This window comes from Pseudonaja textilis, chromosome 1, assembly GCF_049901715.1.
Source record: "Pseudonaja textilis isolate UNSWEBS1 chromosome 1, rPseTex1.2, whole genome shotgun sequence".
NCBI lineage: Eukaryota > Metazoa > Chordata > Lepidosauria > Squamata > Elapidae > Pseudonaja > Pseudonaja textilis.
The window spans coordinates 41,422,119-41,435,276 of record NC_141990.1 but is presented as its reverse complement, the minus strand read 5'-3'; positions in this window follow the sequence as shown (position 1 = coordinate 41,435,276).

Sequence of the window (13,158 nt, the reverse complement as noted above, 5' to 3'; positions counted from 1 at the left end):
CCTTCTCAGAAGAAAAAAGGCCATATATTCTGGTTTTTTTTCCCATTGTCCTCCTGATGTAATATGGTCCTCCACTGATGCATAAGAGACATTTCTAAGTTTGACAAGTATGCAGTTATTTGCCCTGAAATGCTTGGGGAAAGGTCAAAAATTTAGATTGGTGCTATATTTAACAAGGAAAAACCTTCCTGTATTTGTCTTTGGGGCTAAGCTTACTCCAGTGTGTCCTTGGGAGAAAGTTACAGTAAAAGTCTTCTCAATGTGACCAGTGAGGACATCAAGTATTTTCTTTTTCAACAAACATTTGGTTTTTCTTCTGCTATGCAACAGAATAAGAGTTGGAAGGGACTTTGGAGGTCTATTAGTCCAACCCCTGCTCAGGCAGGAAATCTTAAACTATTTCAGACAAATGATTGTACAATCCCTTTTTAAAAACTTCCAATGTCTGTAGGCAAGTTGTTTCACTGATTAATTGTTCTGTCAAGAAATTTCTCCTTAATTCTAGGTTGCTTCTCTCCTTGATTAGTTTCCATCTATTGCTTCTTGACCTGCCTTCAGGTGGTTTGGAGCATGGGTCTCCAACCTTGGTAACTTTAAGACTTGTGGACTTCAACTCCCAGAGTTCCTTAGCCAGCTTTGCTGGGAGTTGAAGTCCACAAGTCTTAAAGTTGCCAAGGTTGGAGACCCATGCTTTGGAGAATAGGGTAACTCCCTCTTCTTTGTGACAACCCCGCAGATATTAGAAGGCTGCTATCATGTCACCCCTTATCCTTCTTTTCATTAAACTAGACATACCAAAATCCTGCAACTGTTCTTTATATGTTTTAGCCTCCAATCCCCTAATCATCTCTATTGTTCTCCTTTGTACTCTTTCTAGAATCTTCTCCTTTTGCTATAACTCTCTCCAGAACTTCTCCTTTTTATAGTTTGTTCCTACATTTTGACTCTTGATGTAGACCATTGTTATTTTATTGTTGTTATTATCCAGAGCCACTTTTTGTCAATATGGAAAGAGGAAATACGTGGTGTTCTGTTTCAACAAAGTATACAACAATTCTAAATGGTTACCACTCAGAGATGAAGACAATGATGATGATATTGCCTTGTTTCCAGAAGCTGAAGGCAGAATATATAATATTCTATCTATCAGTGCTTCTTTACACCAAATGAGATAAAATAGAATAGGTTTTTAGCATTTAGTTCAAAGTCAGCCAGAAAGCTTTCATGGGTGGTCAGGTTCTGGTTTTGGTTCTAGTTCTAATCTGTCTGTCCATACATCATACCAGCTGTTTATCCTTCTATCTAAATAAAAATAATAATAGTCACCAAAAAAATGGTATTGATGTACAAGAAAAATGGTGAAAAATAAAAATCAGTGAACCCAGTATTAAGAAACTATTTGGTTACAAATTATACTTAACAATTCTTGCCTTTGTTGAATAATTCTTACCATGTGGTTAGTCTATTTCTGGAATTCGAATTCATCATAGCTGCATATGTAATTATCAATTTTGCTACGATTACCATCCAGAATAAAAATTTAATAGGGAAGCCAGTAGTGAAGTTGCTGAATTTATTGATGGGTTTAAATAATTCCATGTTTTCATCAAATGTTGACTTGTTTCTTTGTCCTTGTTTCTTTATATCATAAATACATGCAGTTATCCAGAATACTGACATATATTCTGTTATCCACACCAGAGAGTTTGTATAATAGTATCATTTAAAATTTGGGAAAGCAAGTCCATCTTTGTCTTTAGAATCATGTAAAATTCTGAATTTTACTCTTGTTTTTCTCCAATCTATATAAATCTACTGTCTGTTCTTTACCATCCCTACAGGAATTTATCTGGGATTAAAATTGGTGCCATTTGAAAAAGTAAATAGGAAGCTCTATAGTTTTGTTTAATGTTAAAAAAATGAAGCATTATCTTAGACAATATGTTCATTTTCACAATCACAACTCATCCTAACCTGAAGAGGTTTTTTTTCACCTTTCAAGATCTTTACCTTTCAAGATCTTCATCTTTCAAGATCTTTTATTTCTATAACACAGAAATCAGAGGTGGTATTCAGCAGGTTCTGACCAGTTCTGGAGAACCGGTAGCAGAAATTTTGAGTAGTTTAGAGAACCGGCAAATAACACCTCTGACTGGCCCCGCCCCCCATCTATTCTCTGCCTCCTGAGTCCTAGCTGATTGGCTGGGTCTTTTTTTGTTGCCCTGCACAAGCGAACAAAGCTGGAAAGCAGGTTAGTTGGGTAGGGAGGGAATGGGATTTTACAGTAACCTTTCCCCAGGAGTGGGGTGGAAATGGAGATTTTACAGTATCCTTCCCCTGCCACGCCCACCAAGCCATGTCACACCGACCAAGCCACACCACGCTCACCAAGTCACACCCACAGAACTGGTAGTAAAATAATTTGAATCCCACCACTGACAGAAATGTCTTGTAACATTAGGATTATATATTTCAAAATGCCCTTATTGCTCAGGTACAATCTCAGATATTTCATTGAGTCTTTTGTAATTTGGCAATCAAACTTTTTCTGTACATTTCAATTTTTTATGTTAATTTTTGTCTCCAAAAATGTTAATTGTTTTTAATTGCCTGTTTTATTGTGCTTTGTAGTTGCATAATACAGTGTTACATCATTTGCACATTTCTATTTACATTCCTCACTTTGAATTTTGATACCTGATATTTGTTTGTCCTTTCAAATCTTGCCTGCTAATACTTCTAAAGCAATCACAAATAATAAAGGAGGGATTGGACTTCCTTGTCCAGTATTTTCTTTACAGAAAAGTTTGCAGTTAGCTGTGATGTTTGCTGGTGATACATGTTTTTCTACCCGGTTTTATATTAACCTCCAGGATTCATTTTATATCATACTGCTAATAAAAATGGCCACACCGTGTTGTCAAAAGCAATCACATTTAACAAGATTAGTGCTGCTTTTTCCCTTTTATTAATATACTCCAATGTGTTTATATTATTATAATTCTGTGGTTATCATTCATTCTCCTCTTGTGATTATAACTTCTTTGATCTATATGCATTTTATAAAATGCTGAACCTTCAATACATTTTTTCAAACATGTTTTTCCAATATTAGACCTAACATATATTTCTTGAAAAACATTATAGGTTTTTATATGATTCCAATTTTATGTACAGAAATTTGTTTCCCCCTCCTTTTTTGCTGTCCATCCTCCTTTTCTTTTCTAACTTGATACGCCCAAAATTTCCTTCATTCATTGGCATTCTCAAAATGATTTTGTAAGACAAATTTTACAGTATCTGTTTTTGGAGTTCTTCATTTCAATTAATCTAGTTGTGGTTTAACCTTATTCAATTCTTTGTAGGATTGTCTTTTTGCATTAATTATATGTATTTATTCTAATTGTTGAAGTTTTTCTCCCAGTTGTGCTTTTCATCTATTGTTTCCTTTTTCCTATTTACTACAGGATATATGAAATTTCCTCTCATGTAAGCTTTGCTATCAGATAGTTGCCTCTGGCTTCCTAGTATTCTCTTTAAAATTAATTCCTCTATGCATTGTTTAACCAGTTCTCAGATATGAACCCACATGATCAAACCAAAAATGAAATCAATTAAGGACATATCATCTCCTGCTATAAATTCTTTGTTCCCAAACAGCATGGCCATCCATCATTAGAACTGTAGTTCCAACATATCTGAAGGATGGCCATATATTCATGTTAACCAGCTGGAATGACTTAGCATGCCATGTTAACCCATTTATTACTTTGCTTTTTAGAAAACATTTTTTCTCTCCCTCAAACATCAGTTTGGTTATCATAAGTACCTGATGTGTGCAGTTCTGTAGCTATGTTATTTGCATACAGAGGACATGCTTGACAAAGGCTATTAAAAGTATAATCTTCTGTACTGGTACCAGAGTGGGATCCATTAGAGGCAAACACATCATTGGGACTCTTGAGTTAGTTCCTAAAATAGACTTTATGTACTTTTTCCAACGCATTACATGCTGCTAACTTTGCAAAAGAGTCTAAAGCAGTGGTCTCCAACCACTGGGCCCCGGACTGGTACCGGTCTATGGATCATTTTGTACTGGGCCGCCTATTTTGCTTGGGCACCGCCATCTTGTTTCAACGGCGCTTGAGAAAGTGCTTCCGGGTGAGCTTGTCGGTTGTCGGTTGGAAAGCAGCGTTTGGGTGCTGAAGGAATCCTCGCACCTTAGTTTCATCGAAGGGGGTGGCGGCTTCGAACGAAGAGCCATCCCGATGGTGGTGGAGTCTTGCGTTACTCAGGAGGAGATTAAGAAAGAGCCCGAAAAGCCCATTGACCGCGAGAAGGTACAAAGGAGGAGTTGAAGGTGGCGGGGAGAAGCAGGGGACAGCTGGCTGGCCGGTTGCTCGGGTCGCCTTGCCTTGATCGTGCGTGCTGATGCTGGTACTGGTCCATGGATCGGTCCATGGATTGTACCGGTCCATGGTACAAAAAATGTTGGGGACCACTGGTCTAAAGTTTACTCAGCCTTTGTCAGCCAACACTAATAGAAAAGGCACTGAGTTTTATGATTATGAATCATACTTTGACACCAAAATGTCTATCCTACCTTTTCAGAAACTAACAGCAAACCACCTTCATCACATCCCTTTTCTTAATGTAATACCCTCAAAAGGACATAATTAGGCCAGAGGGAATCTCTTCTCAAATTGTGAATTTCCTCAGTAACACCTAAGGATGAAGGCAAGCTAATACAGTGAGGGAATATGGGATTAATTTTGAGATTGTCTGATTAATGGATTGCTGCCCATCAATAATTGACTTAGGTTTTCCCCATGGTGCCATCTTTATTGGAATCTGGCAAGAGCATCTGCCTACAGAGTCTTAATCAATCCCTTGCAGGGAGGGTCTGTGGAGAAGTCACAATTGTGAAACTCATGGGGGCAAGTGCTAACACAAAGCAATATAGTCAGGCATATAAACTAGAACAATCCATTGATGGCATTTCCATTGCTTCCCGAGCAATGCTCTGCATGGGAGCTGTTAGTGAAATCCTGACTTTCACAATGAAGACTTTGCAACTATTTTTCCTTGAACAAATTGATGTCAGAAAAATGATTTAAGGGCACCTGGTTAAATTGCAGCAAGGCCTTACACAGAATTCTGGGCATTCTGCTTCTCCCTTAAGAAGAAACTTTATTCCTATGGTGTAAAAAAAAATTAAAGCATGCAACAGATAAACCTTGCAACTAGCCATGAAACCAATTAGAATATAAAAGAAAATTGAAACTGCAAGCAAAATAATCAATGACAAATCATTAAACATCTTTGCTTAAGCAATAGTTTGAACCTTGAAAAACCTAAGAAGCTGACAAATTCTTTTCCAAGGCTCTCTGGTAAGATCTAATTCACTGCCTTCCTACCTCATCTGGAAAAAAAATCCACTGAACTCTTTTGGGCAGCTTGGATTAATTTCCCTTTCAGACTTTGCTAAGCCATTCCTATGTTCCATTTTCCAGATTTTTATCTAAGGAATGATGGGATTACAGATAAATGCCAGGCACTATTTCTTAACAGCTAATGAAATTCTATGTTCATCGATTAACATTTATGGCTGTAATGCTATGGATGTTGGTTGGGATTTATTTTCTTCAAAGTTAGGGTGCTGTGTCCTTTGTCAACTTGAAGTCCTCTCGTACTATGGCTGAGAAGTTCTTTTAATCACCATACCTGGAAGATAAGAGGATCAGCAGAGTTTGAGTAGGTCCTGAGCCATGTTACCCTCACCCAGTGCTGTCTGGAAGAGCATCCGCCCAATTTTATTTGAGGCAGGAGGAAAAGTGAGAATAGGACACTAAATAGCTTCAAAAACAGGAGCAGTGTATAGACTCTTTTTCAAATAGAGGTATTGGAAGTGATTTCAGAGGCAATTTTTCTCCATTTAAAGCCTATTAGCTATCTGGAAAATGAAATTGGCAGCAACTGTGTGCAGCAACAGGCTAAGAGTGCCATGTTTAAGACAAATCACTCAGCTTTATTTGCTGTGTATCCTCTCTATGCTGGACAGTTTAGACGCAAGGAAATTCCAACCTGGAGACAAAGCAAGCAAGCTGTAAAAGGCTTTACAGTGCTTTGAACTGGTTTGCCTAGTGGCAACCAGTACAGCTCCAACAAAACAGATGATATTCGACTGAACTTGTTAGAACCAGGCAGGTGGAGATGATGTAAGTCCAGTCTCCTGTCCTATTAGATCTGACTGATGCTATCCAATCTGCTGACAAAATCTAAGAAGAGGAGGAAAGCTGAACCATTTCCCTCATTTCTTGTTGCACGTTATCCACAAGAGCAGCCAGTGTGGCTTCCACCAAGAAGCCAGGCTTGAGCCAAGCTATCAATCAGAATAGATATCTGGAAGGGACCTTGAGGGGTCTTCTACTCCAACCTCCTGCTCAACCCTATACCATTTCAAACAAGTGACTGTCCAGTCTCTTCTTAAAAACCTCCAGTGATGAAACATCTACAACTTCTGATGGTAAGCTGTTCCTCTGGTTAATTGTCTTCACTGTCAGGATGTTTCTCCTTAATTCCAGTTTGCTTCTCTCCTTGAGTAGTTTTCATCCATTGTTTCTTGCTCTCTGGAAAATAAGTTGACCCCCTCCTCTGTGCCAACTCCTCAAATACTGGAATACTGCTATAATGTCCACCCCAGCCCCTCTTTTCTCTAGACTAACCATACCCAATTCCTGCAACCGTTCTTCATGTTTTAGTCTCCAGAACCTTAATCATCTTAATTGTTCTTTGAACTTTTTCCAAAGTCTCAACATCTTTTTAGAAGTATGGTGATCAAAATTGGTTGCAAGGTGTGATCTTACTAGGGTTTTGTAAAGCGGCACTAATACTTCATGTGATTTTGATTCTATGCCCCTGTTTATATAACCCATATTAGCTTTTTTGGCTGCTGCTGCACATTGCTAGCTCATATTAAAATGATCATCCACTAGGACTCCAAGGTCCCTCTCACAGTTACTGTTTTTGAGCCATGTTTTGCCTAATCTGGAGTTGTACCTTTGGTTTTGCCTGCCTAAGTGTAAAACAGGGGTGAAATTTAACCACCTTGCACCACCTTGGAACAATTTGAATCATTTGGCCCCGCCCACACCCCCTCCTTCTTCCTTTTAGAGACTGAGTACCACCAAGCCACACCCACCAAGCCACACCCACAGAGCCAGTAGGGGAAAATTTTGAATTTCACCCTGGTGTAAAACCTTGCTTCCCTCCACATTAAATTTCATTCAATGGGAATTTGAACTCAACTGAAAAGACTCCAAAGAATCCATCCCATCCAGAGCTTCAGAAGCTGGAGCTCAGTCTCAACTACGTTGTCTAAAAGAGTATTTCTACTTCTGACTCAGGTAAACATGTAGGACAAAGAGGACAAAGTCTCCCCATAGTTCTACTGCAACAGTGAATGGTAAACTGCATGCAGAACAGGCTGGAGCTGGGCTGTACTGGATGAAGTAGAACTGCTTTTGTGGGATTGCTCAGCTAGAGAGTTCCTGGCTAACCTGACTGATAGCAAAAAGCTACACAGGTTTGGATGGGAGACAACCAGGAAATTCCAGGGTTCCAGGTTAGGGTGGGAAGTCAGAGGAAGGCAAATGTCTTCTGCACTGTTGTAAAGAAAACAATATGGGAGTTTCCTTGATGCTGAGCTTAATTTGAATAGATTGTCCTTTCAACTGCTAATAGGAACTCCAGTGCCATCTCCAGTTGAAGGAAATGTTTTAATATTTTTTGCCAGTTTATTCCCTTCATTTGAATTGCCCTGGAATGAAACAAAGATATACAGTATATAGTATGGGAATAGACCAGATTCCTTTTCTCTAACATAACCTATTTTAATTTGCATTGGAATTCCTGGCCTTCATTCAGTTCTTTAAATTTGGAGATCAGATCAGAACTGAGAAGATAAGGAGTGCTGCTGGATCAAAGCATCCATCTAGACCTTCAGCTAGTTTATGTATTCATTAACCATAACCAGATGCCTCCAGGATGAAATCTTATAAGCAGGACATGAAAGAAAATGGCTCCTCCATCTGTTAGCTTGCTTCTTCATTTGCTTAAAACATTCATATTAATTTTTTCAGTCCTTCCTAAGCAAAAATTACAAAAAGTAATTGTCTCCTCTTTTTTAAAAAAAGACATCACACAAAAAGAAAAGGAGAAGAGGAGGGAAAAGAAAAACAAGACTGATTTGCTTGCATAGAGTTCTCATATGTAACTAACTCTTATTACCCTAGCCAGTGGATGTACTAGAAAATGCAAAGAACTTTGGATTTAGGAAGCTGTGGCTGACGTTTAAGACTCTTCTGCCAGAGAAAAGGCAAAACAAAGCTCAGAGTATATCACTTGTAACATTTTTAGACTACTATTTCCCGACTGGGATGTGAATAGGTACCTCATCTTAATTTTAAACCTAATACAAGATTCCTAGGTACCAAGCTCTATTTAATGTAACTATTAATCCTAGAAAGAGGTTGGTGGGGCTCTGTGGTCCATGTCCCATGCATTAATTCTCCTCTTCCCCTCTGGAATCTCCTCAGCAACTCCAGTACAATTCGTACTCCAGCCACTCTAACTCTGATTCAAAGCAATCTATTATTCTACTGCTAGTTTTGTTATTTTAATCTCAAACTAAATCCTTCCTAAAATAGAAGCACTAGGTAAACTAACAGAACCTGGCTAAAACTGCCTATAGATTAAGGATAAAACCAATTCAAAAAGCTACTTTAAAACTCATGCTACCATTCTGTTTGGTCAAACTGTGTGTGTGGGGGTCTTCCTCACGTCAAAGTTAAAAATAAATCTTGAAAGTTCTTCTCTTCTTCTGAAGGAATTAAGACGTGTCTTCTTAAAAAAAGAAATAAAGAGTAGACAGCAAATAGAACTCTCTCTGGTTTCTCACCAGAACTAGATACAGGTAGTCCTCAACTTACAACATTTAGTTCATTTAATGACCAAAGTCACAATGACACTGAAAAAATTGACTTGTGTCCATTTTTCATAGTTGCAACCTTTCCAGCTTCCCCATGATCAGGTGGTCAAAATTCAGATGCTTGGCAACTGGTTTTATTGTGGTTAGCTGGCAACAGGTGCAGATGGCTGAGGAGAGTGAGGACTCAGATGAGGGGCCAGGACCATTAGGGAGTGGACTGCTGCCTTTAGAGATTGTGGGGGCTGGCAGCAGCAATGAGGTTCCCGAGGAGCCTGTGCCAAGTGTGCATGTGCGCAGGATTGCTTGCAGGAAAGAGCAGCTGCAGCAGCACAGGTGACTCGGGAGTAAGGCTGTAAGGTAATGGCCCTCCTTCAAGAAGATAAAAGGTAAGCTGTGAAGCAAACGTTCTTTGCAGGAAGCAAAGACGTTTTGAAACTCAGCCTAGTGGACATTACAGTATTTTAAGTTGGTATTTGAAGACTTTTGTGTTGTGAAATATTTCTTATCTGTGATTCTTGGCAGTCTCGTACAGTTTTGGCAAGGTTTGTGCTTATCAAAGTTAATTAGTTTGCAGCAGCCTTTTAACCAGGGATTTGTAAAACTCATTAAAAGGTTTCTGTTCCCTTTGGTTATTGTTTGTCTTATTGGAAAAGGATTTGGGTCAGAACAGGTTTATATTTATGACTGTTGCTGTGTCCCAAGGTCATGTGATCCCCTTTTGCAACTTTCTGACAAGCAAAGTCAATGGGGAAGACAGATTCACTTAACAACCAGATTACTAATTTATCAACTGCAGTGATTCACTTAACAACTCTATCAAGAAAGTTTATAAAATGGAGCAAAACTCACTTAACAAATGTCTCACTTAACAACAGAAATTTTGGGCTCAATTGTGGTCGTAAGTCAAGGACTACCTATATATAGGAAGGCATGTACAGTGAGATGCTTCTCTGAATTTTTCATTTTTCATTGATTCTTAAGAATCATTATTTTTCCTAAGATGCTGTCTCTACATTGGGTCATGCCTTTCCACTACTGTTTTTAGTCTACAATCCCTGAAAAATCAATTATCACCTTGATTTCTGATGACATCAAAACACACAGACAATTAGCAAAACACATAGTTTAATGGGTATGCTATCTCAAATTGCTGCAAATCCTGAAGTGACAAAATCACCTTATCTCAGTTCTACACAAAAGGAATGTACAACTACAATGAGGACATCTCCATCCGTCTCTGTAATGCCTTGAACACTGTAATAAATTTTTCTGGTTCAAGGGTAAAACATCTGAGTGGTGCCTATAAAAGATTACACAGCTGTCAAACTACTCTTATATTTGAAAGACTTAACGGTAGGATTGAAGCCTGGGAAATTGAAGCTGGGATGAAGCAGGTGTCTTCATCAGGAAATAGACAGTCTATATGCCCTACTGCATTTTGAATAAACTATAGTTGTACTGTTGCTAAAACATATACCACTAGCATTAAATCAGCTCACTTTAAACCAAGCCAACTTCTTTGGACTACAGACATCTGGAGATGGTTTCTTACTAGCACACAGTCCTTATGGGAAAGTCCCTTAGCAGTGGTGGGATTCAATTTTTTTTACTACCGGTTCTGTGTGCGTGGCTTGGTGGGCGTGGCAGGGGAAGGATTCTGCAAAATCTCCATTCCCTCCCCACTTCTGGATGAAGGTTACTGCAAAATCCCCATTCCCTCCCCACCCCACTAACCTGCTTTCCAGCTCTGTTGTCCTGTTCAAGGCAACAACAAAAAAGACCCAGCCGATCAGCTGGGACGCAGAAGACAGAGAATAGATGGGAGCGGTGCCAGTCAGAATTGGTATTTTCCAGTTCTCCGAACTACTCAAAATTTCCGCTACCGGTTCTCTAGAACTGGTCAGAATCTGCTAAATACCACCTCTGTCCCTTAGGCAACAAGATGATTAGAAAACATATGAAAGTGAAGGTGACTCATTGACTAATAGCCATGATGGCTCTATGTTAAATTTAGATCCAGAGGTTCCAAGTCTTTGACTGGCAAATCCTGGGGAGCAAGGGTGATTCAGGGTCTTCTTGTGTACTGGCTCTTCCCCTACACAGAGTGTAAGGTGTTCACATCATTTGGCAAATACAAGTTGGCAAGGAGCAGCAGAAAAATGTAGTGAGAAATATTAATGTGTGTCACAGCTAGCCTGCTGGGTTCATGTGTCATTGCTAGCCATGAAGAAGAACACCACTTCAGTCTTGTTTATACAATATGGAATTGAGAATGTGCCCTTGCCTTTGTCTCAATTGGAACAAAACAATATGAGCCAAGCTTGCATTTCCCAAGGGCATATGTTTTATTGAAGATACTGCTAGCACAATTGCCCTTGAATTCTCAGAGCTTGAGAAAAACATGGTAAAAGAGGTAATAATTAGGCTGTGATGACAGGAACCTGAAAACTACAGTATCTAAAAGGAAAATTGACTTTGAGGATAATAGAATGTCTGATTCCAAAACCTTTAAGCAGCAAGAAACAAGGTGCTTCCTATGGGATGGGTAGCAGGACAAAGAAATCAAAATGATTTTCTGAAAGTGTGAGATCTGTTCTTTGATTGGCACATTGCCCTTGACATTTTGACAGGGGGAAAGTTTGTTAAAAGGCGAAATGTTGGCAATATGGGTGAGCTGTGAGAGCTGATGAAGATTGGGATTGGCTCTTTGTACAAATGGGTCTTCTAGTGTCTTTCAAAAGAAAGACCTTTTTGATCTCCAAATTCTTCTCTGGCTTGGACTGAACTATTCTTTTTCTCTCCCTTTGCTATACATAGGCCATATATTAATTCTGTCATTTTCTTGGTGGTAAGTGGAGCTATGCAAAGTATAGACAAGTTATGGAAAAGGAAGCCAAACAAATTAAGGCATGAGATAAGAAAAAAACATTGTTTATTTTTTAAATGTATTTGCTGCCAACTTTGCAGTTTGAGGCAACTACTAGCTAAATCTAGTTGAAATTAAACCATTTATGATACCTTTCTGCACCTTGTAAACCAGACATATTTTGACCATGTCCACACATCACTTCATACAATCTTTTGTTCTTTAAACTTCCTATCTCTCCCTTGCTGAGAATGGTATTTGCTCTCAGGCTCCAAAAACCAAGAATAGCAATAGCAATAGCATTTAAACTTAGTGCTTTACAGCACTCTGTGGACAATTTGCAAAGTAAATATTATTTGCATATTGCCCCCAACAATCTGGATCCTCATTTTACCAACCTCAGAAGAATGGAAGGCTGAGTCAACCTTGAGACCTTTCAGGATCGAATTCCAGGCTGTGGGCAAAGTTTGCCTACAACATTGCACTTTAAGCACTGCACCATCAGACATGTTATGATTCTTCCAAGCTGATTTCCTTATTCTTCCTTACCCATTGTCAATACATGGAGTTACTTCTGAGTAGTTACCTTTATTGTTCTTCACCTAAAGACAGAACCTTATCAGACTAAAGTAGACTACCGGCCATATAAAATATATAAACTGGGAACTATTAAGGAGGAGCTATCTTCATCCTCTTTCTCTTACACAATCTAAACTGAGTTGTTTTTTGCTCCTCTGGAGTGCACTCCCCACCCCCAAGAATCCCACCAATTTATAGCTGCTATCTTGACTTTTAAAATTCCCCTGCTGAAATGGTATGTAGGAATGACCTTGGGAGACAGGGAAAACATGTAACAGCCAGCTAAGCTCATAATGTGAGTAAGGCAAACAGAAAGATCCTCTTTAGCTGTAAATGCAAAGGGAGATAAATGTACTTTCAAACTTGCAAAATTCAATTAATGTAATTTTACTATAAAGTAGAATTAGTCCATCTGGGCATGCTTCTTATCTGGACTATCTTACTAGGCTGACATTAATCTTGCAAGTCTGAAAGTCTTCATCTTTACGACCCAAGAAACTAAAGATATTTGCCACACCTACAATCCTTTTGTGGCCTAAGCTGCCTCTTGTTTGACTTTTCCCCTAGAAATTGGTCTCCCAAGGTCATTCTTACATATCATTACATCTGCAAATACCCCTGCTGAAAATTCTGTCAACTGCATCTAACCAAAGCTTCCTTAGTTTTCACATGTCCCCAAAAGAATCACTCTTTATATACTTATTTTATTCATCCTCTCTTCACT